The sequence below is a fragment of the Natator depressus genome, chromosome 3, assembly GCF_965152275.1.
Source record: "Natator depressus isolate rNatDep1 chromosome 3, rNatDep2.hap1, whole genome shotgun sequence".
Lineage (NCBI taxonomy): Eukaryota > Metazoa > Chordata > Testudines > Cheloniidae > Natator > Natator depressus.
Genome location: NC_134236.1, coordinates 89,283,168 through 89,307,762, shown reverse-complemented (window position 1 = coordinate 89,307,762; position 24,595 = coordinate 89,283,168). Strand labels below are relative to the sequence as shown.

Below are 24,595 nucleotides of genomic sequence, written 5' to 3'. Positions count from 1 at the left end.
TGTATGGTATGGGGGAAAGTTATTTGCATAGCTAATTTCACGAAGGTGTCTAAAGTTTCATCCTGCTTTCCTGGTTTGTTTGGTAGTAGTTTGGCAGACTGTCAGAATAGAAACAAAAACATAATTAGCTTTTCTTTCAACACTGTTTGTGCAAAGTAGCTTGGTTTGTGCTATTGGTTCTGACCCTATGTCCACATTCCAGCAGAGCTAGGGCAGCCTCCTGCCACTCTATAATTGCAAAGCTGCCCTTACCACAGACTTAAATGGCTTCTCCATAGGAGGATGCTTGAGGGGAATAGACCCACCAAAGGGGCTCCATCACCACTTCCCCCACCAACTGCAGCTGGCAAAAGGGTCATGGCTGGAATAAAAGGGGAAAAGAGGAAGCATTTTCATCATTTCGAACTCCTGAGATTTTATCACATCTGATGACATTTGTCATCTTAATGCTCCAGCTCCCACAGGCAGGTGATTATGTGAGAATTGCAGCTTTCATTTAAAAAAATACACAGAAAATAAACTTTTAGCCATCATGATTGCAGAGATAAGCTTGAAAAGATGAACAAAATGTATCCCAAAGGCTCAGAAGGCATAGAAAAAGAATGCATTTTTTTTTAATTTCATGATTTGGGGCTGGGGTCTGACTCATCCATTTTGAATACTTGGGTTTGTCAATACTGTATCTTTATGACCAGTGACCTCTGGCTGCTGAAATAGTCCCTTAGGTCCATAAACAGCCCCTGCAAGTTGCAGCAGTCCTTCAGGTTGCTCTAAGTAGTGCCAGGAGGGCTGGGCTAGCAAAAATCAGCCCAAGACTGGAGGGAAGAAAAGAAGCCTGAAGGCCACCTTTTCACTTCCCTCCCTGCTGAATGATGCCAAGGTGCTACTGATCCTCTGCTCAGAATCTTGCTCCAGATTTCCATTCTTGGTATTTGGTTTGAATGATTGATATTAATTAAGATCTTTGTTCTGTTCTTTGCTTTAATATGCAGGAAAGCATATTCAGAACAGAGCAAATTTCCCCTTATGACCAAATTTAAAAATCCGTTTATGAACCAATCACTCAGCAAAACAGTCTTTATTCTAAACACACATTTTGCATTGTGTATTTGTAAGAATTTTTTTTTAAAAAAAAATCCTTTTTTTCCCCACCTTTGAAAGAACTGGAAATTAAAATCACAAAGTACTTAGAAACAAAGATGACAAAAACCAAACAACCCAAACCAATATATGCTGGAAGTGAAGTGCATATATTATTTCAGCAAACCAGCTAAATTTTGAGTTTAAATTAGATCTAAAAAAATCCTCAGAATGTCTGAGCTTTTATAAATTCATGATGAGTGTTTGTTTTCATGCTTCCATAGCCTTTCTGTGAAATCTGTGACAACCTCTTTATGTCTAAAGAAATTTAAAACCCCTTTGAAATTCCCTGAGCTGCTAAAAGATCTCATCAAAAGATACTGCTGTAGTATCAAGAAGAGTTTGAAGAATTCTGCCTTAAAGTTTTGCCAGAGATTTCAGCTTCCTTCTGTCTTTCTTTCATTATCAAACGGAATTCTGGCTTGTCTGCCTTTGGGCTAAGCAATTCCTGAGATACTTCCAGTTCCACAGCTTGCTGCAAAGTTTTAGATAAAAGGGTGTTTTCTCTCTGCTCCTCTCTGTCTGTATAATCTCTGAACTTTCATGGTGCATTCAAAATAATTGAGAGTACTGTGAGGACATAAGAGGAAAAAATTGTTGGATGATTCTGACATTATTTGCTTCCCCAGTTGGCAACAGCAAAACATATCAATAATCTATTAAACAAAACATGCATGAACCACCTGTCAAAAATGTTAACCTAATTTTACTGTACAAATTTATCATATTTCTTTCTAATTTTACTGTACAACCGTAACAGCTGCTTTAAAGATGCCACTTGAAAGTAGTGAAAGCTGCCTGCATGGTTGCATCACGATCTAGAGGTAGTTCAAGCACAGAGTGATCTTGTTGGATCACTCTTCCCCCACATTAGCAAGATCAGGAGATCATCACCATCCACAGTCTGAATGTCACTTCTGTGACAAACCAGGTTTGGCCCCTTACAGAGTCCTATGTCACTGCTAGCAATGAGAGAACCAGTTTGGACAAAATAAGACATAAATGGAATATTCTGGAAATTCAGAATGGTTCCTTCCTTCTCTCTTCTCCCTCTGTCTCTCACTGCCCTTGTTTTTCATATCTCTGCACTTGGTTTCATTTCAGGCCACAAAGTGGCTAAGTACGAACAGAGGAGCTGTTCTTGTGGTATTTCTAAAGGAAACATCACAACACTCTTTAGAAAGCCTGTCCCTGCAACATACGTGTCTTTATTTCTAGACTGACGAATTCCAGATAAATTTGAATTTAGAGATATTTTTACTAAAATGGATCCAGTTTACTGTGTGCTTTTACAGTAACAATTAATGCAATAGCACTTAGTAAACTAACCTGACCAAATGCTCATGCTGTGGCTGGTTTGCTGCACGCTCTTACCTGCATTTTGGCTATACTGGGGGCTGTTTCCCATAATATTTTTATTGTGTGCAAGTAATGTGTAGTCACAGAGTTTAGCGGCCTTCTAGTACAAATGAGCAAAACTAAGGAGCATGTAGTTTCAGTGGTCCATGATTGCTGTGGGTTTCTGCAAGGAATTTATTGTATTAGTTGCAACCTTTAAGTCCCTGTCTGATTTGGGTCCAGGTAAAAAGAGACATCACCCCTTTCCTTGCTACACGTGGAGCCATGGGAGGCACACAAGCTGTCCAAATCTCCCTGAGCTGTCTAGCTCTCTAAGGTTTGCCTTTTCACTGAGTCTAACGTTATTTTCAAGGTTAGCAACTCAGAAGTTTCCCCAAACTGGATGGGAGCCCAGGAGGGAACCAACTTTGGAAGGCTTGTGTTTAAACTGAGAGATTAGGTCAGCCTACCTTTTTCTCTTCTAAGAGATGGATCCATCCTCATCTGACAGCAGCTTCAAATATCTTCCACTATTGCATTAAAATATTCTGTTCCTCTTGAGTGAAGTTGGAGATGAAAGCCTGCTCAGCTGTCCAAAGGGCTGACTATGCAGATATCTTCTGGGGCGCATCAGACTAGATGGAAAGTTCAGTCTTTATTTAGAAAAAAAAATACTACTACTGAATTGAAGGAGATAGAATTCGTGTAAATTAACTGAGCACAGTGTGGGCAGTGCAAGCTGATACTGCTTTATTGCCAGCATTTTGCTGTAAAATAAAACCAAAACCAGTTTTGTGGCCATTAGAGAATTACTTGGCAGATATATGTGTATATATTTTTACCCCAATTGCACTTGTGTTTTCAAAACAGTTCTTTACTGAGGCTATGTCTAGACTACCACTTATGTTGATGTAACTTGTGTCGCTCAGGGGTGTGCATAAGTGACATAAGTTACACCACCCTAAGCGCCGATGTCAACATCACTATGTCAGCGAGAGAGCTATGTCAGCGAGAGAGCTTCTCTCGCTGACATAGCTGCCACCGCTCATTCAGAGTGAATTAATTAAGGCGATGGGAGACCTCTCCCCCGTTGGCTTAGAGCATCTACGCTAGCCATTGTGAGCTCTCTAGTCTCTCCATAGCCTGAATAACTACTTGTGAAACAAGAAATAAAATGAAAGGCAAGTTTTCATTAGTCATCACCTATATCCTGGACCCATTTTCAAGACTGACTACTTTGTATTATTATGCTCAAGTGAGATGCACATAGACATGCAAACAGGGCAAATGCTCATTTGTATTTGCAAATGTGAGATCGGAGCATGCACCTTAAGCGACTATTTGGGGATTGGGCTTCATGGGTTTAGAACCAAATGCTCTGTAGGAGATAATGGAGTTACACTAATTGATCCCCAGCTGACTATTTAGCCTTCAATTTGTAATCAATGTGTAAATTTTATAATCAGTTTCTATAGTCAGAAATAAAATTTTCACACAGTTGATTATGCATTTCTTAAAAAGTTATAATTTGCAATTTAAGTGCAGTGGTAGTGATGTTTTTTTTTTTTTTTTTTTTTGTGGGATTTGTTTAATCTGCATACAACAAGAACAGAATCTTTTGTTTCCATTTGTTGGGTTATTATAAAGATGAGATAGCTAGACCTGAAATCTCCATTGATATCTACTGGTGAGATATTGTCAGTAAATATGTAAAGATAACTTTCATTATTTTACTTTTATATATTTTTAATTACATAATAGTGATTTACATAAATGTCAGCAACATCAGATTGCAAGGATACAAAACATTCCTAAAGCAAATATTTGCAAATTTCCAGTTTCTAAGGTCAAAATAGTTTTCCGCTGATAACAGCAATGTAAAAAAGTTCTTAAGCCTTTATCACAGTGCAACAAAGTAACAATTAATTCTTAATTTCCAAATTTCACAAAGGCAAAATAATCTGGTAATGTTTTTGACAGTGATACTAACGGGCTGTTCACATTGGCATCCAATTGAAATATGCATCAAAATACATCATTATGAATGTATCCATTTCACTGTTAATTAATGCAAATTAAACCATCCTAGATGATATGTTTTGCTTTTTGCCTGTAGACTAACACGAATGCTAAACACAGCATTACCAAAAGAAGCTCAGGTACTGTGTACAGCTCTGGAGGGTTTATCAGATCTTAGGTTTTATATAGAGAATGCTAGCGTGCAATGTCTTCTTAACCTTCTTTTCAGGAAGGAATTTTTTTACATGGAGTACAGTCAAAGCCCCATTGAAATTAACACAGTACAATCCTGGTTCATGATTAGAGTTCCTAGGCACTACACTGATACAAATAATAATAATTAATATATAATATAACTAGGAGGTCAGGCTCATGGAGAAAATACAATTTCATGAAGAAGTGCGAGTCAGGAATTACTCCTCCCAAAAGTATTTATCCACAGTGAACCAACTGGGGGATACTTTTTCCATGGGCCCTTGTAAGTCTTGGTCCTGCTCTCAGTTGTACAACAGAGGTTCAGTCTTACAAGATGATGAGCTGTTTAGCACACAGTGAGTCCCAGTGAATTCAATGGGACGCCTCATATTCTTACAGTTAAGCATGATGCTTTGTTGCTGAGAGTGCTCAGCACCTTGCAGGATCCAGCCCATGAAGCTCCTTGCAGGATCCAGCCTATGCAAGTCACCAAACACTAGCTCATGGTGTGAGTGATATTTACACAGGAGGATATAGCTCTGAAGCATTCAAACATCTTCAAAAGTCTGTGTTTACTCACTGAGATTCTCCCCAAAAGGGCGTGTTTCATGAAAAGTGGGTCATTTTATCCCTAAGCATCAGTTATTCATATCCTATCATCTCAAATGAGTGAATTAGGAACTCATTTTTTAGAGTGTGTAAATTATTCTATACATATGGTGGAATAAACAAGACACATGAATCTCCCCAGATGCACAGTGATTCAATCGGGAGCTGTCTGCCTTCATACCATTCTACACATCTTTGAGATAAATCAGAGATTCAAATGCAAAATCCAGAATGATAGGGACATCATGTGAATTTGTAAGAACCCCGTGGGAGCCCTGGGGTCTATAATCTAATGAATGGATTACACTCATCCATCTCATATGTCCTATAAATATGGGACGAGTTTAGGCTAAAAAAGAGAGCCGTGCAGATAGCAGCGTTTTGTGGCATGTTGCATGAATGTCAGCGAAGTGAAAGGCAAAACTGAACACTAAGAGTCATCCTGTAGATTTGTAAGCTTCCCTTTTGGTTGTATTACCCATAAAACGACGAGTGGACCATACACATCACTGTACAACATGCTAATTTACATCACTGATCATTAAAAATTGAGATTATTTCACAAATGAAGAATTCTAAATACAATGCAATCCAGTTACTAATATATTTAAGGTTTTCATCTTCTTATTCAGCTGTTTCAAACCATCACATGAGAGAGAATCCAAAGAAATGGAGATTCTTTCTAAAAATGTGAAAGAGATTGCAGCATTTCCTGGCATGTGATATATGTTTCTCAAAGAACGGTCAGGCATCATTTTAAAAGCACAACAAAAAAACCACACACTTTGTCATGCTTTTTTCTTCATTGACCTGTATGCTACATGCCAATAAAGCACCACAGAGCTTCCTGTTTCTTTTTGGAAACTAACCTTATAGCAGCAGTAGGCTGATTACATTAACTGAGAGATGTTAAGTCTAGCATAAACTTTCATGATATTTGCTTTCCATTAATATTTTAGTCAATAAGTTTAGTGGCAAGAACATTCATAGAGAACCAGATCAGGAAAGCATCCCTATTCAGGAAAGGAAAGCATCCCTATTAAACATGGGCCTAACTTTAAGTACTTGCTTGTGTCCCATGGATGACAATGGGACTTAAGGATGTCCCTAAATGTAAGCATATGCATAACTGCTGTTTTCAATAAGCATGACCTTCAGTGCAAATTTGTGCTTTTCCTGAATCAGGGCCAGAAACAGCACATTTCAAGCAAATGTTGCAGAAATTGAATTTCAAATTTCTAATCCTTAAATTTCACCAGCAACCTGATTCTATGAGTTACACGTATCTAATCAGGCCACAAACACATGCCATGTGTCACATGTTCAATCTAAATAACTCAGACTTTGAATATCAAACGCTTTCAATGAAAGACATCCAAACATGTTACAGGCTATGGAAAATTTCAGGGAATTTTTTTGGTAAATAATTCTGAATAATGAATAGATTCAAGAAAATCCCAATTTTGTGGCCAATTCAGGAACAAGATAAAGAAAAAAAGGTGAAATTTCCTGAATAAATGATTTCTTATGAATTATTCACACAGGGCTCTTTAGGATTATCCATCATGACAAACTATGTCAGATTATCTGGTCCATCAACAGAGACATACTCTGCAGTAATTGTACTTCAGACAATGCAGTTTCTAGTTGCTGTAATGGACAAGGATGGAGGAGAGATGATGAGATATTGATATAGATGATAAATATGAAGGAACAAGCACGATCTATTATACACAGAAAACATGTACAATCCCTACTGAAAAGTGTGGAAATTGGGTTTGTAGGGCAATACACAAGGAAGAAGCCCTTCAAAACACGTAACTGCAGCCACTAAAACAAAAATAAGAGTCAAGATATTGTATAAACCCTGCTGCCCTAATAATATGCAGATACATCCTGTACAATGTTCCCTAGTGCACTTCATTTTCAGCATTTGGCTCTTAATCTGACATTAAAAAGGGAAAACATGTTTCACATGCTGCTGTCATGCTGTTTTTGAGTCTGTTCTCAACCCCACAACTTTCAGGAATGCATAGCGAAATCTGTAATATTTAAGTGGCTTACTATGTTGTTGTTGTATGAGCCACATGCAATCCTTTTGTCACATAGGCAAAACTCCATGGCTTGTCTCCCTTGTTTATTTTTCTTTAGTGATGGCACTGGACTATCACACTTATCACTACAAATAAAACTGAGAATTTGTTTCTGTTGTTCTTTTATATTCTTTGTGTGGGGTGATGAGGAGAGAAAGGGACGAGAACAATATAATTAAAAGTGTATAGGAAAAATACTGCAGCACTCACTGTTAAACCTGGGCCTTAGCTGATTTTAGATATATGTAGGATAACTCTTCTGTACTATAGTTTTTCAATACGTGTCATTAGATTCAGAATTTAAGCAGGACAGCATCAAAAATAGCCTTTTGCTCTCTCCTTGACCTCACTGGTGAAATCCCTGGAAGCCACTGATCAGTCCCTACCTTTAATGCTATCCCATAGAACAAAGGGTCATCCATTGGAATGAATAGCAGGTAAATGAAAAATTATTTAAAGCAAATACTTCTCCCCTTGCATTCTGTGTGAATTCAGTTTGTGGTATTCCTGCTGGCAGAGTCAGAAGCTGTAACTGATTTTTTTAAAAGGACTGGATTATTGTAGTTACCCATGCTAAAATAAAGGTAATCACATGTCATGCTTCAGGGAATCAAATGATCGCTACAGGGGTAAGAGAGGAATTTGGCTCCCCCATGTACAGCATTGCATAACTGGTGAAGTGCATTATTTTGTTTTATCTTTCTCTGAAGCATCTGTATTGGCCAGTGTCAGAGACATTTGGCTGCACTTAATGGCTCAGTAATCTGTTTTTTTTTATAGTGATTTCTACATTCTGGTGCTTCCTAATTTGAAAAGTGTATTTGCAGGTTTATGAGATTTGCTGCTGCCCCCTTTCATTTTGAGAAATGTGTGAAGCAAAACAATAAAAACATATATAAAAACAGACCACTACTAGCACAGAGGAAAACTAGATGGCTTTCTTTAAAAAAAGAAAGAAAGCTATTTCTTTTAATTTACTAGTCAGACTTTTTCTTGTTGTCATCTCATTTATATGTTTATAGTGAGAAATGGAGAAATCCCATAAAGGATAAATCTTTAATCAAGCATAGAGCCAAACTTGTGATTCCACTAACAGAAGGCTGAAAATAGCTCTCAAGTGCACCAGCACTTTCTGCCCACACACAGTAATGACCTGTAGGGATAAATGTGCCAAAAGGGAAATCCATGCACTCTTTTTGATTTACTACCTCATTTTTAATGACAGGGGACAAAGAAATAGCAACAGAATGCACTTGTAAATCCTTCTAGTTTTCAGAGTCAGCTTTCAAAAGGCGAACATGATCTGATAATTTAAAGCTGTTTGAGTCAAAATGAGAGTGGCTGTATGGACTGTGGTTTTACGAATGCACGGGGCCTTATTTAATGCACCAGTCTCTCCTTCCACAATAAAGAGAGTAAAAATCTGCTCTAAAAAATGAATTCTGAGCTGGTGGAGGTCAGGCAATTTATCTCATATTGTGTGTATCTCCTTTGGTAAATGCAGGAACACTTGGTAAAAATGCCTTTCATGGACTTCAACCAAATTAGTTCTGTCACACATAGCGCTGCTCCATGGTCTCACTTTTCTGGTCCTGGTCAATGTCGATAGGATTACTCATGTGCTTAAAGTTAGGCATGCACTGAAGTGCTTTTCTGGATTGGAGCATATAAGCTATCATAGTTTTTGGCTGATTTGTCCTTAAAAAAAAAACCCAAATGAACTTTTGTGTACTTTGGCAAGAATCTAAGACACTTATAAGACACATGCCAATTGAACAGCATATGTATTTTCTTTATTAAATCTCATGTATTCCATTATAAGGAAGACAGTTATGTCTATAAGTGTTATAGCTAAAGTTATAGCAGAGACGGAGCACAACTTAGTTGTCCCTAAATGTTGGCAAAGGGAAAAGGCCAGATTCTGCTCTGTTATTCTGGTGGAAATGCACAGCTTCGGGGGTGTTACTCTACAGTGGCGTGGAACTGAGGGCACAATATGGCCACATGTATTTAAAGGTCTGTGAACAGATGAAGCATTTTCCCTTCTATCTGAACCTTCAAACACAAGGCTGTCTTGTAGGGACTACCCATGAAAAAGATACTTCTAAACAAGTACATTCCCACCGCATATGGCAACACTGACTAGATTTTACTATTACACTGTTCCCAGGAGAATTGGCTTTTAGGTAGTAATGGTGACAGGGATAGAAAAACTTGGTCACCATGGGCTCAGTATACCTGTGACTAGGTGGGGGTGTACAGATGCTCTTTTAGGTTCTCTGTACTGGCATTTGAGGTCATGCTTAGAAAATATTTTACAATTCCAGTTTTACAATTTCTACCCACAAATGACAAGCCATATCCTACATCCAGAGTTTAACAAAGCAAACTGGGCCCCATTAAGTCAGTGTCTGAACTATGAACAGCAAACAAGTTTTTCCTATAACTCACTCTCAGCCCATCAAACTTCAATACATTTCAAAACCATACATGTTCATGCTAAGCCCAGGAAAGCCTATTATGTAGTGTAATTTATTGCAAAGACAACATATTTAATTAAATCTACTTAGGGAAAACCTTACATTATTTTGCTTAAATTAAAAAATGGAAAATCTTATCTCATCTTTCGGCTATTGAAAGATACAAATAACTTACACAATAGTTTAAAAGAGGAAAGCAATCACACAGCATAATGTGACTGGATAATCCAAAGGAAAAATACTTTACTTTAATTAATATGTGAAAACAACTTTATCGTATAATAAGCAATTATAAATAGCTGTGCAAAAAGTAAATATTAAAGAAGTGTGAAAAGCAGAAAAGTTACCTGCATGCTAAAACATTACCCTTCTCTAGTAGCAGATTTAATATTCATCAACAATGTCAAAATAGAATGATAATAAAAGTATAGCTAAAAGGATAGAAAACATGTAACATTTCTATAGTGAACGTCTTGCAAAATATTTTTACCATATATGATACAATCTCAAACATGGTGGAGTATGGCACAGATTAATCAATAAATATTTTCCATCTTCACTAGCACAAAAATGCTTTTAATGTTCCTGATTACTTGGGTGAAGCTCACACTGAACAAGGCCTGTTCACTACTTATCACCCACATAATATTAAGGACATTACAGTGATCATTTAGTACTGAAAGTCTAAGATCAGTGTTTTACAGGCAGAGAATGAGAAGATAAGATCCTTGTCCCACAGGAACTTGCAAGCTGAACATAAACCAAAGACAAAACAGACAGATGAGAGACATGGAGGGATGTGAGTACATCAATGTTAAATAAAAGTATTTTAATTCATGGGTGGCATATGGTGAGGAGACCAACTTCACATTCTTTTGGACACACAAATGTCTCCTTGAGGTTAAAAGCTAACGTAGACAAAATATAAACACCTAGATATTCAGGGTCAGATTCGACCATCCTTACCACCTTGTGTAGTACCTTAGTCTTTGAGTAGTTCCACTGACAACAATGGAATTACTTATAGTGGAAGGCACTACTTAGCAGTCGTAAAGATAGGAGAATCTGACCCTCAAGCTTATACAGAACCTGAGTATGCAAGTTTTCAGAGCTCTAGACCAGAAATAACTTTTTGGATCAGCTGTGTAGGAACTCCATAAAACTCTGGAATTTAATAGTACACACATTTTTCAAAATTCAGTGTGGAAACAAATCTTGAAGACAAAGAAGATGCTGTGGAAGAAGTTGGAATACAGTCAATCAATAGTCAAGTAGGAGGGCATCCAATTAGAGACATTGTTGTAAAACCTGATAGGAATTACTATCTAGAATAAATCTATTGAAGCAGCTACAGAGAACATCAAGACAAGAGAAAACAGTTGCAATCAAAACAAAGTTACTATTGTCAGTGATTGGCAATGGTAATTGAAATGTTGCTATTTTCCTGATATTTAGAGCTAAGCAAACCTGAGCTCTACACTGTTTACTCCCATTTTAACAAGGAATAAGTCAGAACAGTTAGCTTTATCACCAGCTGTGCACAATTTTATAAGGCATACTGAAACTAATGATGAATGCTTGAATTCATATTTGCTGTCTCATGATTCACCATCTGAAAAGCTTTTTATTAGATCAATAAATACAGCAGCAGTCATGTAGCTCTTCTGTTTCTTTCATGAAGGTATATAAGATATATTACTGGGGTCTAAACCAGGATTTTGAAAACTGATTAATGTACTGCGCAAAGAAAACAGATGTGAAAGAGCACCTCGTTCTTCAGGGTAACTGGAGAATATGCAAATAATTTCTAACTTGTAGGCTTAGTAGTTGTAACACAAGCACATTTCCCCATCCATCCTTTAGAACAAATCTAAATCTTAGCAATTGGCATGCAAAATAGAGGAACCTATTTTGTTCAAAAGAAACAATATTTAATCTCATGCCCCTTCCAGTTTGGAGATTTTGCAATACAACTCTCAGAACTATGCTCAAGGAACTTCACCATCATCAATCAAGTTGGTAATTGCATTAGATTTAATAGGTATTTTCCTGTACACATTTTAACATTCAATTTCTTTGTTATCACATCAGGAAAGTCATATTTGTATTTTTAAAAAGTGTGCTATCCTACTAAGCCAAATGCAATGAGTCTTTCTGTCTTCCTTGCTTTCTAGCTTACTTTCACTTAGTTCTGACTCAAGTAAGTATAGGAAATTGTAGTTTGTGATCAAAACCAAAAAATATTTTTGCCCTGTCTTCTCCCTTAGGTACATATTAACAAGAGCTCCTATATAAATTCTTCTTAATCAGAATATTGGTGGACTGAAAAGTTATTGTAATAATGAATTAACAGTAATTGTGTTGATTTCTTTTTTAAACTGACTTTTTTGGTATTAAATGTTGTACATTTTCTTTGGTTTTCCATTGTGTAAATCAGGCTTTACCTGATTTACCGCCCCCCCCCAAGAGCTAACCAAAGAAAGCCCCCCAATCCCTCCTGCTAAATCACCCCACTATTATGATGTGACCCAAAATGGAACAAATAGTATAGATTCCTTTCTTTTGTGAAAGAGTGCTAAATTTGTCAAGCTGCTCAAATTTGTCTATTGAAAATTTCTCTAAAAAGCTATTTCTCTGCTCTACAGTTGAACTATGGTACTTTGTGATTACTAGCAAAGGATAATATAAATTTGTGACGATTTCTATAAGTTTTCATCTGAGTCTGAGTTGGATAAAGTTAACTATTATTCAGGGACAGATTCTGCTCTTAGTTACACTGGAGTCGTAACTCCGTTGACTTCAGTACAGTTATTCCAGATTCACATCAGTATAACTGAGAGCAGATTTGGAAGCCTAGATAGTGAGCAAACAGAAACTCCACTGTTACAACTCATTTTTTGCCAGTTTTATGCCATTTCAATGGAGTTGCACTGGCATAAAATGGTTGTAACAGGGTGGAGAATAAGCCTGGTTGTTTCCCTCCCACTCTGCTATTTCCACAACATGAAAAGAAAGTTCAATTTCTTTAGACCTCTGATGTGACATTACAAGCACATCTTCTTGCTTCAGGTTGGATCAGAGTTTCAAAGAAGCACAACCTTGTCCCCTCATGCATAAAAGCAGATTAAATAGCAGAAAGAAGAAAATATTTTCCATCTGATGGCTGCTGTTTGGTGGTCTACCTGAAAATAGTTACTAGGATAATCCTAGTTGCCAGTGGACAGCCGATCCACATCACAATTGTTGTCCTTATTAGTGGTCTCTACAGAGAAGCTGAAGGTTGTATGGTTTGTTGATCCTAGTGATGTACAGGTCGGGACTGAGGCATATGGTGATGGGGGGAAGTGTGAGGAAGCTTCTTACACCATTGCTAAAGCTGTAATTCTCTTGTATAATTTAATTCACATCAATCCAACACTAGACACAGTACTGGACCTCATACAGCTGATTTGCACCAGATGAGGATCTGACCCGTTACATCTACACTGTATGCAGTTTATGTCATATGCATGCCACCCACTTGTGCCAGCCTAGAAAGAACCCTTTTCCATCCTTAATACATTCCACAGGCTCCTCTTTAGATGGAAATAAATGGTGTAATGTTGTAGGTACTTTTGTTATGCTTATTAGCACCAGGTGGCTAATATGAAAATAGCTAATTACTGTTAGAAGTCCTAATGTTGTGTTGAGAATGCTTCAGTGTGTTGGGAGTGTAAGGGGAGGATGAAGATTTCCAAGATGGAGGCTGATTGGTTGTCTAAGTAAACTATACCAGAATAAAAGATCTCCTTTTTCATTTCTAATCTGTTTTGGGTCTCCATACATTACAATGGCAAAAGGGAGAACAAATCAGGAAAACTAGTTTTTTTCTTGGTCTTTCTGTAACTACTACTGGCTGTGGTTGGCTTTCCTAGTTGCATATCTCTGCATGGTAATACTGTGCAGAGGGGGTATTAATTTATTCACACACTCGTGCAAGACTAACACAATGCCCCCTGTCAATGTCTTGGGTTTAGAACCCCAAATCGTAAAGTCCTGATCTACTAAATTCCCCTATTATTCAGTGAATTGCACTTTTCAATACAAAAGGCAAATGGCGAATAACTGCTTCAACCGTCAGTTTTCTACCTTGAAAAGAATAAAGAGCTCTGTTCTGTAGCTATTGGTTCATCTTCTCCCTTTTCTACTTTCTTCAGACTGAAAACTCTTCCTTCAGCAAAGTCAGCTTCCCAGGTTTTATTGAAGTAGAATACAAATTATTTTCCATCTAACAAACCTGCAAAAGCAGTGTCTTTGGCAGTGTCTGCTATTTCAAAATCTACTCACTAATATTTTGGATCCAGATACACTTGGAACCCCAGAGACTCTTTCTTTGTTAGTCTTCCTTAAGGGATTGAGTTCAACAGAGAGACCTGATTTACTACTGATTCATACACTCTTTCAGTATATATTCTCCAGAATTTAGCCTAGAGCCTTTAAAATCCTAAGGGGCAAAGACATTCAGTTACAGTCTCAAATGAACTATGGTTTCTACCCATAATCTCCATCAAAGACTGGTACAACAGGGAACTCCTCCACCTTCATTTGCCTCCCACCATAATATGTAGCACTAGGATAAAAGACACAGGTACCTCCTGGGCTGTCTGACTGCAAGAGGGAAACCACTACATACACTGTGGGAATGCTCTGGGATTAAAGGATTTTTGGGTAGGGCCATTATATCAGGGCGAGTGCCCCGCTCAGGGGAGAAATGGGTTAAAACCAGCTCTGGGAAAGGGCTGCCCCAAGGAGCCAATCGGGGAGGGAAGGTAGCAGCCAATACGGGCCCGGGAGGGCTGGTATAAAAAGAGCTGTGAGCTAGGAGGCAGGCAGTCTCTTTCCAGCCTTGGAGAGAGATGGACCTGGCTGCTAGATAGAGAAAAGGGTACCTTGGACAATGCAGTGCTGGGGAAGGGTAGGAGGAGCTGGGGAAGCTCCAGCCTGGCAAACCCCCAGTCTGAGGCCTTGCTTTCAAGGCCTGAGAATGAACTGGGGCTATGGGGAAGCAGCCAGGGAAGGAAGAGGCACCCCCTTGCCGATGATGAATGGCCACTTCAGACTGCAGTTTGCCCCTAAGGGACGGGGCTAGATGAAGACTAGCAGTAGTTCACTGAGGCAAGGTGGGCTTAGGGGATTGGGGTTCCCCAGGGAGGGGATGACCCCTGAGTGTGGGGGCACTGCTGTGGGGCAGTACCCCCAGAGAAGGGGCACCATAGGCCAGGAGGGACGCGGGGTCTGAAGTACAGTGGTGGAGATTGAAAGGAAGCAGGTACCGGTAGGGAGACACCGGCCAGCAGGAGGTACTCTGGAGCTAGAAGAGCTAATTCCTGAGTTAACCAGCAGGAGGTGCCACGGCAGTGAGTGCCCGCCATGCTACAGCCATATTCCAGGATTTCCCTCACACTCCAAGTGATGATCCCACTCATGTCACAATTATCCATAAAGTGATTAATTCCAAGGTCACTGGATCTCACAAACTGCCAAGTGAATTGTTTTTTCTGCCACTCCTCAGTGTCTAACAGACTAGAGTTGTAGAGATGGAAATCCTCAGGCATGGAGGACTGCACGTGTGCATGTTGTGATTTTTGTATGCCAGCCTTTCCAAGGCATCAAAACATGCTTGAACCGTTTTTAAACATATGAACTTTATTCTCTGACATGCGTGATCCATTGTTATATACTGAAGGCCTCTGAATCACGTCATTTTTATGTGCTCTTCATTTACTAGACACAATCTATTGACCACCGCTCCTACGCTTCTTTCCTTATCTTCTCCTCCCCCGCTTTCTTTTTGTCTTTCTTTTTTCGCTTGGCTTTCTGACTCTGAATCTTTGGATTGATTGTATAATTGTTTTATTAATCAGAATCCAATAAAAACTTTTAATTGGAGGGGGGAGTAAAAGGATGTAAGCATTTTGTGAGATGGACTTGAACCAAAATACCAGATGGAACACCATTAACCTTGAGGAAATTGGATCAAAATCTGGAGCTGTATTTTCTGTGTGGCCAAAATCAAAACAAAAGCCCAGTCTGAACAATTCCTGAACTCTGAGAGAATTCAGTTCTAACTTTGGAGCTGAACTTTTGACTTTCTGGTCTATGTATAGTTTACAAAACAGATTCTATACAAAACAAAGTTTATTTACTGTGTATTAGTCAGGTGCATTATCTCATTTCACTCATCCTAAGCTACCAGTGCAGCTTTGTCACTCAAAGTTTTCTTATATTATTTCCTGTTTTCTGATCTCATTTCATTGTGACATATATTGTATTCTGACATGAAGCTCAGCCTCAAACTAATGAAAAGAAGGAAAACCCAAATTGGACCTAGCCAGTGTTATTGATCCTCCAGTCTCTGTGACGGCAGCTAAAAGTGCAGAGGGGCATGAAGTCCCTGATATCTCTTGTGATGTTCTTATGTCAATGACAGGAAATCAGGAACAAGAAAAGAATCTAGCTGCAGCAAGTATCCTAGATGCAGTACAATCTGGATGCAGGCCAAGACATGGGATGGAAACAACACTAATGGCACTGATGAATGATGGCTGCTATGTTGATGGATGGAGGCAAGATAATTATTTGCAAACCCCTGGAACTCTTGCAACATCTGACACATGTGGTCATGGGAAATTGCTGATCTGCCAGAGGAATGTGGCAGGGTTGCATAATGAATGTATTAAAATGTTTTGAGTCCTTCCTGGCAGTAGGTGCCCATTGGGTAATGACTGGAAACTGCATCTTGGCCACCAGACCTCTTACCTGCAGAATCTCACAGGGATCTCTCTCTCTCTCTCTTCAGTCCTATTCTACATCTCTTTTGCAGCCATTAGGAGAACTAGATCATGGACTCAAGTGCCAATAATTTGCAGATGAAACAGAGCTCTGCCTATCCTTGACAATGTATGATACCACTGCCACTAAGCAGGCCCAATGCTTAGCCAAGATCAGTTCATGGATGAAGAACAGCTAGTTGAAGATAAATCTGAGCAAGACAGAAGGTATGAGGATTGGAAGAGGAGAACACTTTTAGGAATTTGAAGGTACAGTGCAGACTCCATTGGTTGAAGATACACCCCACCAGCTGGTCAATTCAGTCCATAGTCTAGGAGTTTAGGATCTCTAACGGATCTAAAAAGGATGGTATCAATACCCAATATGTGTCTGATTTCACCTGTAATGAGAGACAGTATCACAATGCATACACACAAAGGGGGCAGATTAAGGTTGCAGAGGCCACCTTAATTCTGTATTCCCAAATTTTTGAGAGCTTGACTTTGGAACCTAACTAATGCTTTAACATAGTGTGTATGTGCATAACTTTCTAGATTTAAAAAAAAGCAAACTCCATCATTTTAAAATCCTATAGTGTAGAGTCAATCATCACCCAAAAGGGTCATCAGCAGGGGTGGAAGCTATAGAGGCCCAAGACACACTTATGCCCCTGAGCCAATGCAGTAACTGATAGCAATAGTAGGCTGTCATCCCTTAAGTAGACCAGCACTAGAGAGGATGAGACATTTTGCCAGTGGGTTTCACAGATATTTGCTGACAGCACAGAAATGGTGAGACTCAGGAATCTTGGCTTCAATTCCAGGTTCTGGAGGGGAGTGTGCTCTAGTGATTACAGACTGTTCTGACCTTTCCCTCCAAACCTGATCACTTCTGCACCTGTACCTGTGCTAACTGAGTCTCTCTTGCCCTGCCACTGTCTCCCCTTTCCAGTCTGTCACCTGTCCCATGCCTCCTTATCTCAGTCCCAATCTCCTCCTGAGTCTCTTTGCCTAGACAGTCCCAATCTCTCCTTCTGGGATACCAATCCAAATCCCAGTCTTCCATTTACCCCAGCTCCTAATCCCAGTCTCCCTCTCTGGGCTTCTCATTTCAGTCTCCCATCCATCCCCAAACTCCATGAGGCTCCTCATATGATTTAAGACTCCCCCTCACCCTCATTTCTACCAACACCTGGATCCCAATCCCAAATCTTCTTGTCCAGTGTCAGGCTGTATCTCCAGGCTCCTTGTCCCAATCTGCTCCTTCTACCACCTCCTAAACCCTGGCCCGCTTCCTCCTCCACCCGGCATGGGTCCAGTATGAGAAATATTGAAAGCACAAGAGAGAGAATCTCCTTGCTCTCAGTTCTGGTGCCTGTGCCCAAGAGAATTTCGCTATCAAACTAACAAATCTCTACTGAGTATGTTTGAACTAAGACTTTTCAAAGGTTTCTAACTTGGCCAAAATTATTTCTTCCCCCACTCTCCAGGAACAGCAGAAGGGACACATCCCTGGTACCAATACAGCTCCCCCACCAAATTTCATCTCTGATCCAAAGCACAGGTGTGCTAGAGCTTCTCAATGAAACTGTGGCAGTATTTTTTTTTAAACATGGACGAAGCAACTGATTTCCCTTAAGCTCTGTCTCAGTAAGGGATGAACCATTTTTTTTCTGAAGATTCTGCCTGAGACTGCAGACACTTGGCAGGAAGAAATTATAAATAACTGAAAACAAGGTCTGAAAAAGAGAAAAGTCGAGCAACCTTAAGTATAGGTGGCGCTACAAGCTCCACCTATAATAATATAGCTGAGATACTGGAAAGCACTTAAAAAACCCTCCTGTAATCTCAACTAGTAAAACAAGTAAAATAACTTTTCTTTATGTCAAAATACACGACTCCATAGGGTATTACAAGAACACAGATCCTTATCACCAATGAATGTACAAGCTAATCTAAGACATTAGCTCACATGGTAATAGAATGCCCTGAAAATACTATATAGAAATCTTTTCCTTTTGTAATCACAGTGTTTGGTCAGATCAGGCAAATCAAATAAGGGCCTGGAGAATCAACCCTTTTTTCCATGTTACTTTTCCCCCCAATTTCATTGCCTAGTAATGCAGTCAGTCAACATCACTGAAAGGGTTTGATTCAAAATAACACCAGCAGCTATGTTACACAGTAAAATGATGGGTGTAACTTTCATCACCAGTGCTGTTGCTGCACAACTTTTGCACAATTCCATCCTGTGACATTTTGCTAGGGACATTTTTTTGGATGGCATCCTGCTCCAATTATTATATTTAAAATTCCCTCTTGACTTTTAATCCAGGTCACTCACATAATTATGGGAATGAAATGCCCTTGATGAAAAATGTCCCCAATGAAATGGGCATGCTTACCAGCTGTGGCCATATCAAGACATCCCTGAAAAATTTTTACAAGATGGAAAATAATGGAATTACAAAGAAGATAGCACAGCGCCGAAATCAGGTGACATAACTCACATATACATACGAGAGCGCACGCACACACCACACATTCAAGTTGTTCCTTACTCCTAAATTAACTGTAATTATCATAATCTTTAATCCTTTTGTTTCCCTTTCAACAAGAAACGAAGAGAAACCAAGGGTATGTCTACACTACCCACCGGATCGGTGGGCAGCGATCAATCCAGCAGGGGTCAATTTATTGCATCTAGTTTAGATACGATAAATCGATCCCCGAGCTCTCTCCCATTGACTCCTGTACTCCACCGCAGCGAGAGGCGCAGGCAGAGTCGATGGGGGAGCAGCAGCAGTCGACTCACCATAGTGAAGACACCGTGGTGAGTAGATCTAAGTACGTCGACTTCAGCTACGTTATTCACATAGAGAAGTTATGTAACTTAGATTGATCCCCCCCACAGTGTAGAGCTGGGCAAAGAGAAAAATGAAACTGACATCAAAGATTTAATTCATTTCCACAAACTTGTGAAAACTGGGGGAAAAAGAATGTTCAAGAAAGTTTGTTTTTTCATTGTGTATTACAAAGAGCAAATTGTGCTACTAAGAAAAAATTCCAAGGACCCACCAAGGTGGAGTAGTGTTGGGTGGGAAATGGTTTTCCTGTCCTGCAAGAATTTTCAAGAGTTCAAACTTTTTTTCCCATCCAAATTTGAATGAAAAGTTGAAATCTCAAAAATTTTCACAAACCATCACCTGAAAAAAAACAAGCGTCAGTTTGGGTCAATTGAAATACTTTGTTGAAACAACGTTGAGACATTTCATTTCTATTTTGACCTTTTTTTTTTGTAAACATTTTTAGTAAGAATTAAGTTAAATTTCAAAACCAAAAGTCACTTTGAACCAAAAGCAAATATAAAAAAATCCAAACCCTGAAACCTTCTGAGACACAATCCTGCCCAGGCAGCCCTGGATAACTCCTCGTTCTTGGTGCACCATCCCCTAGTAATGTGCATGCAATCACTTCTGAGATTGTGGTTCCACTTCTTGACTCTTTTGGCATGGGCAGTGTCAAAGGGAATGTTACCAGGGAACTGGTCCTGAGTTCAGGAGAGTATAGGCACTGCAGTGTACCAGCTACTGTGCAGGTCTTTTTGCACTCTCCCCCCTTGAATGCTATGCAAGCATTGAACACAATTTGCCCCAGAATGTTTACACTAGAGGAAAACAGTGTTCACTTTTTAAAGATAGTGATCCCTTATTTGTGACAAATGGCACCATCTTATTAAGAGGAATATGATAACTAGAACCCAAATCTTGGGGGGTATCCGAATACCTGCGACAATTCCAACCCCATATGACATCAATGAGTTTTGTGGTTACTTAGCACCTCTCAGGATTTGGAACCAGTTCTCCATACTGCTCTTCTATAATTTTGCCAGTGTTGTGTACTTAAACAACAGATCCTTAAAGTTATAGTGGTCACACTCCTTTTTCCCCCCAAGTTTTCTGTTTTAATGAATATAGGTCAGCTATCTCATAAGTAATTGCTTACTCGGCTATTTTTTCCAGCTGACTCTACTATGCTCTCCAGTAGTGCTGAGATAAGATTTGCCCAGTTAAGCATAGGAGAGAAGTAGATTTGCAGTTACACTAATGGGCTGTATCCTTGCATAGACATCCTTTCGTAACTCTAGTTTTTAAACAGAAAAAGGTTTCTTTAATGTTGCAACCAAAATATTCAGAGATTGATTAGCTCCCTTGCTGAATTTTGCTGATGAATATGACCCATGGTATTTTATAAAAGGGATATCATGAGGCTGATTAATTAAGGATCACAAAGTACAAGAATTCTGAGATCTTTGGAGGCAAAGTACTATATCAGTGTACAATATTTTTTATTTTTATTAATTTGTATTTATTAATAATTCAGCCTTAATTCTGATGTCATAACCAAGGCTGTGACCACCTGCATTACCCAGTGCTTAAAGTGTGTGTGTGTGTCTGTGTAAGTGGTCAAACCATTGAGGGGTACCCTTTAAATACCGTTTTAACAAAGTTGTTGTTCCCAGATGATCATAGATCCCTGTACTCTTTTTTAGGACCATTTAAAGCACTAACAATACATACACTTTCCACAGTTGGGACAATTTAATATTAAGGGTATTTAATTAACTGTTTAACCCAGTAATATAATAGATAAATTAATTTTTATAAAGCCAATTAATTTAGGATTCAATCCTGCACACACTTAATGTTTGAAGTTAATGGGACTATTCACAGGATGATGTTCTCACACATGATGGATCAAAGGGCCAGAACAGTGTAAAGGGGCCCTAAAAGATCCAGGTCTGACCAGGGAAGAATTCTCTGATGCAGGGACTGAGGAAAACAGCAGTAAACTGTCTTACAAAGACCCCCTCACTAGCTACAGTGTAAGTGCCAAGTGATGGGACTGGAGGTGGGAAGGGCATGTTAGGGTCAGGCCACAGCAGTAGTACTGCAGAGATTCTGGGTAGTGCTGCTGCCCCTAGGAAGCTGGGACAACCTCTAAGAGCTAAATTACACCACAGGCCAATCTGGCCAGTGGACAGCTGAGAATTGGAGGGCTTAAAGCCACCATAGCTCCACTCCTCCTGAGCTGCAAGTACTGTGCTCAAAATCTCACCCACAACACATGAAATTAAGCATGAGCATGGATCTTTGCAAGATCATGATGTCAGCATGTACAGCAGTTAGTGAGGTAGTAATGCCTGCACTGTAATGTGTTGGCTTCATTGAAACACATAAAGAAAAAAAATTACAGGTATATTGCAAAAACTGTTCTGGCCCATCCACACTTTATCTGTGCATTGCATCCTCTCTTTAAGAAGATAATATATTGTCAGTGTGATAATATTTTGTGAGGCTTTCATGAAAATAATACTTAAGTTAGGTAAGGTTAAGTTAATATCCTTGCTTGTGTAAGAGAACGGTCCTCAGATAATCCTATATTCCCTCATATTTCCTAGAAATCTCTTATTTTCCTCTTTCTTCTCAGGCCCCCATGGAAAGTTTAGAAGATTCTAGGGAATCGGGAAAATAAATATGTAAATTTCAGACATCTTTTCTATTTATTTTTTCAATCATAATGTCAGTATGTACATAAACAAACATACATATTCAGGGTATAATATTATTTTTTTAAGTTGTATTGTATACTTCCTCTTTTGCATTTTATGATTAATGCCTACATATAAAAACCTTCTAGAATGTATTACTTTATAAATCTACTCCAGCTGTATTTACACAGCATGACCATGACAGTTTTGATTGTCTTCCCTTTTTAGAATTGGAATGAAGTGTTCCCAATGACAGGTCTGCTGTCTAATCTATTCTACCTAATTTATTTTTTTACCTGTGCATGCCAGAGAGCTATACCAGAAAATATTATGACATTTGCAATAATTTTTGCAAGAGAAACAAATTCCCCTGGGATACATTAAATGTGTTGTGAATATTGGGAAGAAAGGCATTCAGTATGAGTGTTACTGGGTAATGTACATTACAACAGTACTTGGGTTAAATGATACAGATGGACTTATTTCATTTTGCTGTGTAAAATTATTTGTTCTTAAGAGTCTGTAAATTTTCTAAGCAGAAAAAAAAAGAAGTCTGATAAAATCATAAATGGCTTTTCCATTATTGCTGAAACTCTAATTTTCTTGCTTATTACTTGAGTTGATAAAACAAATAAAAGAAGGAATCTCAGACAGATTTCTTTAATTTGCAAAATGAATTTCAATGTACTCTCCTGCTGGTATTTTTATGGAAAACTTGACTAGATGGTACACATGGAACACAAAAATCTGCATTTAGATGGAAATATTATGAAATGCATGATGTGGTATAAAGTAAGTCTTTTAATGGTGATAGCAAAGTGTTGCATTATATGGTTGAGTGGAAAGACAGCATGCCTATAGGCTTTCATGTCCTAGGGTAACTAACTGCCCTGATTTGCACAGAAGGGTCCCACCTTATTTGAATCTGAACCTAATATTGATAAAAATAAATCAATAAAATAAAATAAAAATCAATGGGGAAATGGCTAGTGCTTTTGCTACATAAAATGTTGAGACTTGCATGAATCATAACTGTAAGCAATAATATTTTTACACTTGTATAGCACCTTTTATTAAAGCATCTCAAAGTGCTTTATACTCATCAGGTGAGCCTAACAACAACACTCATGTGACAAAGTAAACTGGTGTAGCCAAAATTGGAATCTACCCAATTTTTAACAATTAGGTTTTAACAATTAATTTGAAAAGAACTGCAAATGATTGATTCAGTCTGAGTGTGTGTCTACAGAACTATACTTCAGGTGTTTGTTTTTTAATATAACCGTAAAAAGGACTTGTATTCATTAAACAGACTGGGCGGTTATCCCTGTGAGGAGTCAATTATACATTTATTTTAAAAAAAATAAAGACATCACAAATCATAACAAGCAAAATTGTAGTTGGTATAAGGTAAAATCTGCATTTATATGACAGGATTGGAATTTACACCCTCTCAGGCAGTTGTGACTCTTTATTAAGCAAAGCTAAGCAAAAGTGAATTAACAAGAGTTTTTCCCTCCCATCCCAAATAATTTCACATTTAAGATTTTGATGTTTCTAAGGTCTTAATTTACATTTCCATGGTGATGATATTAAGAGGGTGCAACTCTGCTGAAGTCAGTGGAAATCCACCCAATAGGGCTAGTTGTCAATATGACCCAAAGTGTATTTTGGTGAAGTGCATTGTACTTTCTCAGGCAATGCTCCCCTTAAAACCAAATGTTTGGTTGTTTGATATTTCTCATGAAAAATTTAGAATTTTCCAGTTTAGGACACCCCTTCAAAATCTGTAAAATGAAAAATGTTAAGTACTTAACAGTGTTTTTCTGGTTTCCCCCCCTTTCCTTCCTTTTTTAAAACTCCCCTGCCAGTCCATTCATCCTTATTTCTCCTTTCCCCCCCTTTTCTCATTTTGCCAATGAAAAAAGGGAGGGAGGGCAGAGAGGTAAGAGAAAGAAAAGGGTGGGAAGAAATACTGAGTGCCAAAACCCCCAAACCATTGTTGATTTTCCATTGGAAAAAATGGAAATAATGAAAATTTTCTGTGCAATTTAGGTTTTTGTAAAGACATTTTTCATTAAAAAATTGTGAATGAATAATTTTGAGATCATTGGACTGCTTACGTACGTACAGGTGCATATGTACTTATCAAGTACTACTTAAATGAGTATGAGTGCATTGGACTGTTTACATTGGACTCAGGTGCATATGTAACTCACTTGCTTGCACTGCAGCATTTAGTGGTGTAAATAAGAGAACAAACAGTGCAGATGATACATAATTTCTTGACTTTGTTGTGGGGCATTGTGTGTGCCTGCAGACTTGCTGGAAATGAGCAGGGTGATTCTTCTGGATGCAGTA

General features: G+C 38.6%; 1 long non-coding RNA gene across 1 annotated transcript in view; it reads right to left on the bottom strand.

The window, feature by feature from the left end:
- Positions 1–24,595, bottom strand: part of LOC141983953 (uncharacterized) — a 66,359-nt gene that overhangs the window by 7,357 nt on the left and 34,407 nt on the right. Inside the window, exon 2 of the long non-coding RNA XR_012638591.1 lies at positions 2,949–3,113. This is a non-coding gene — a long non-coding RNA (uncharacterized LOC141983953). The remainder of the gene's footprint in view (positions 1–2,948; positions 3,114–24,595) is intronic.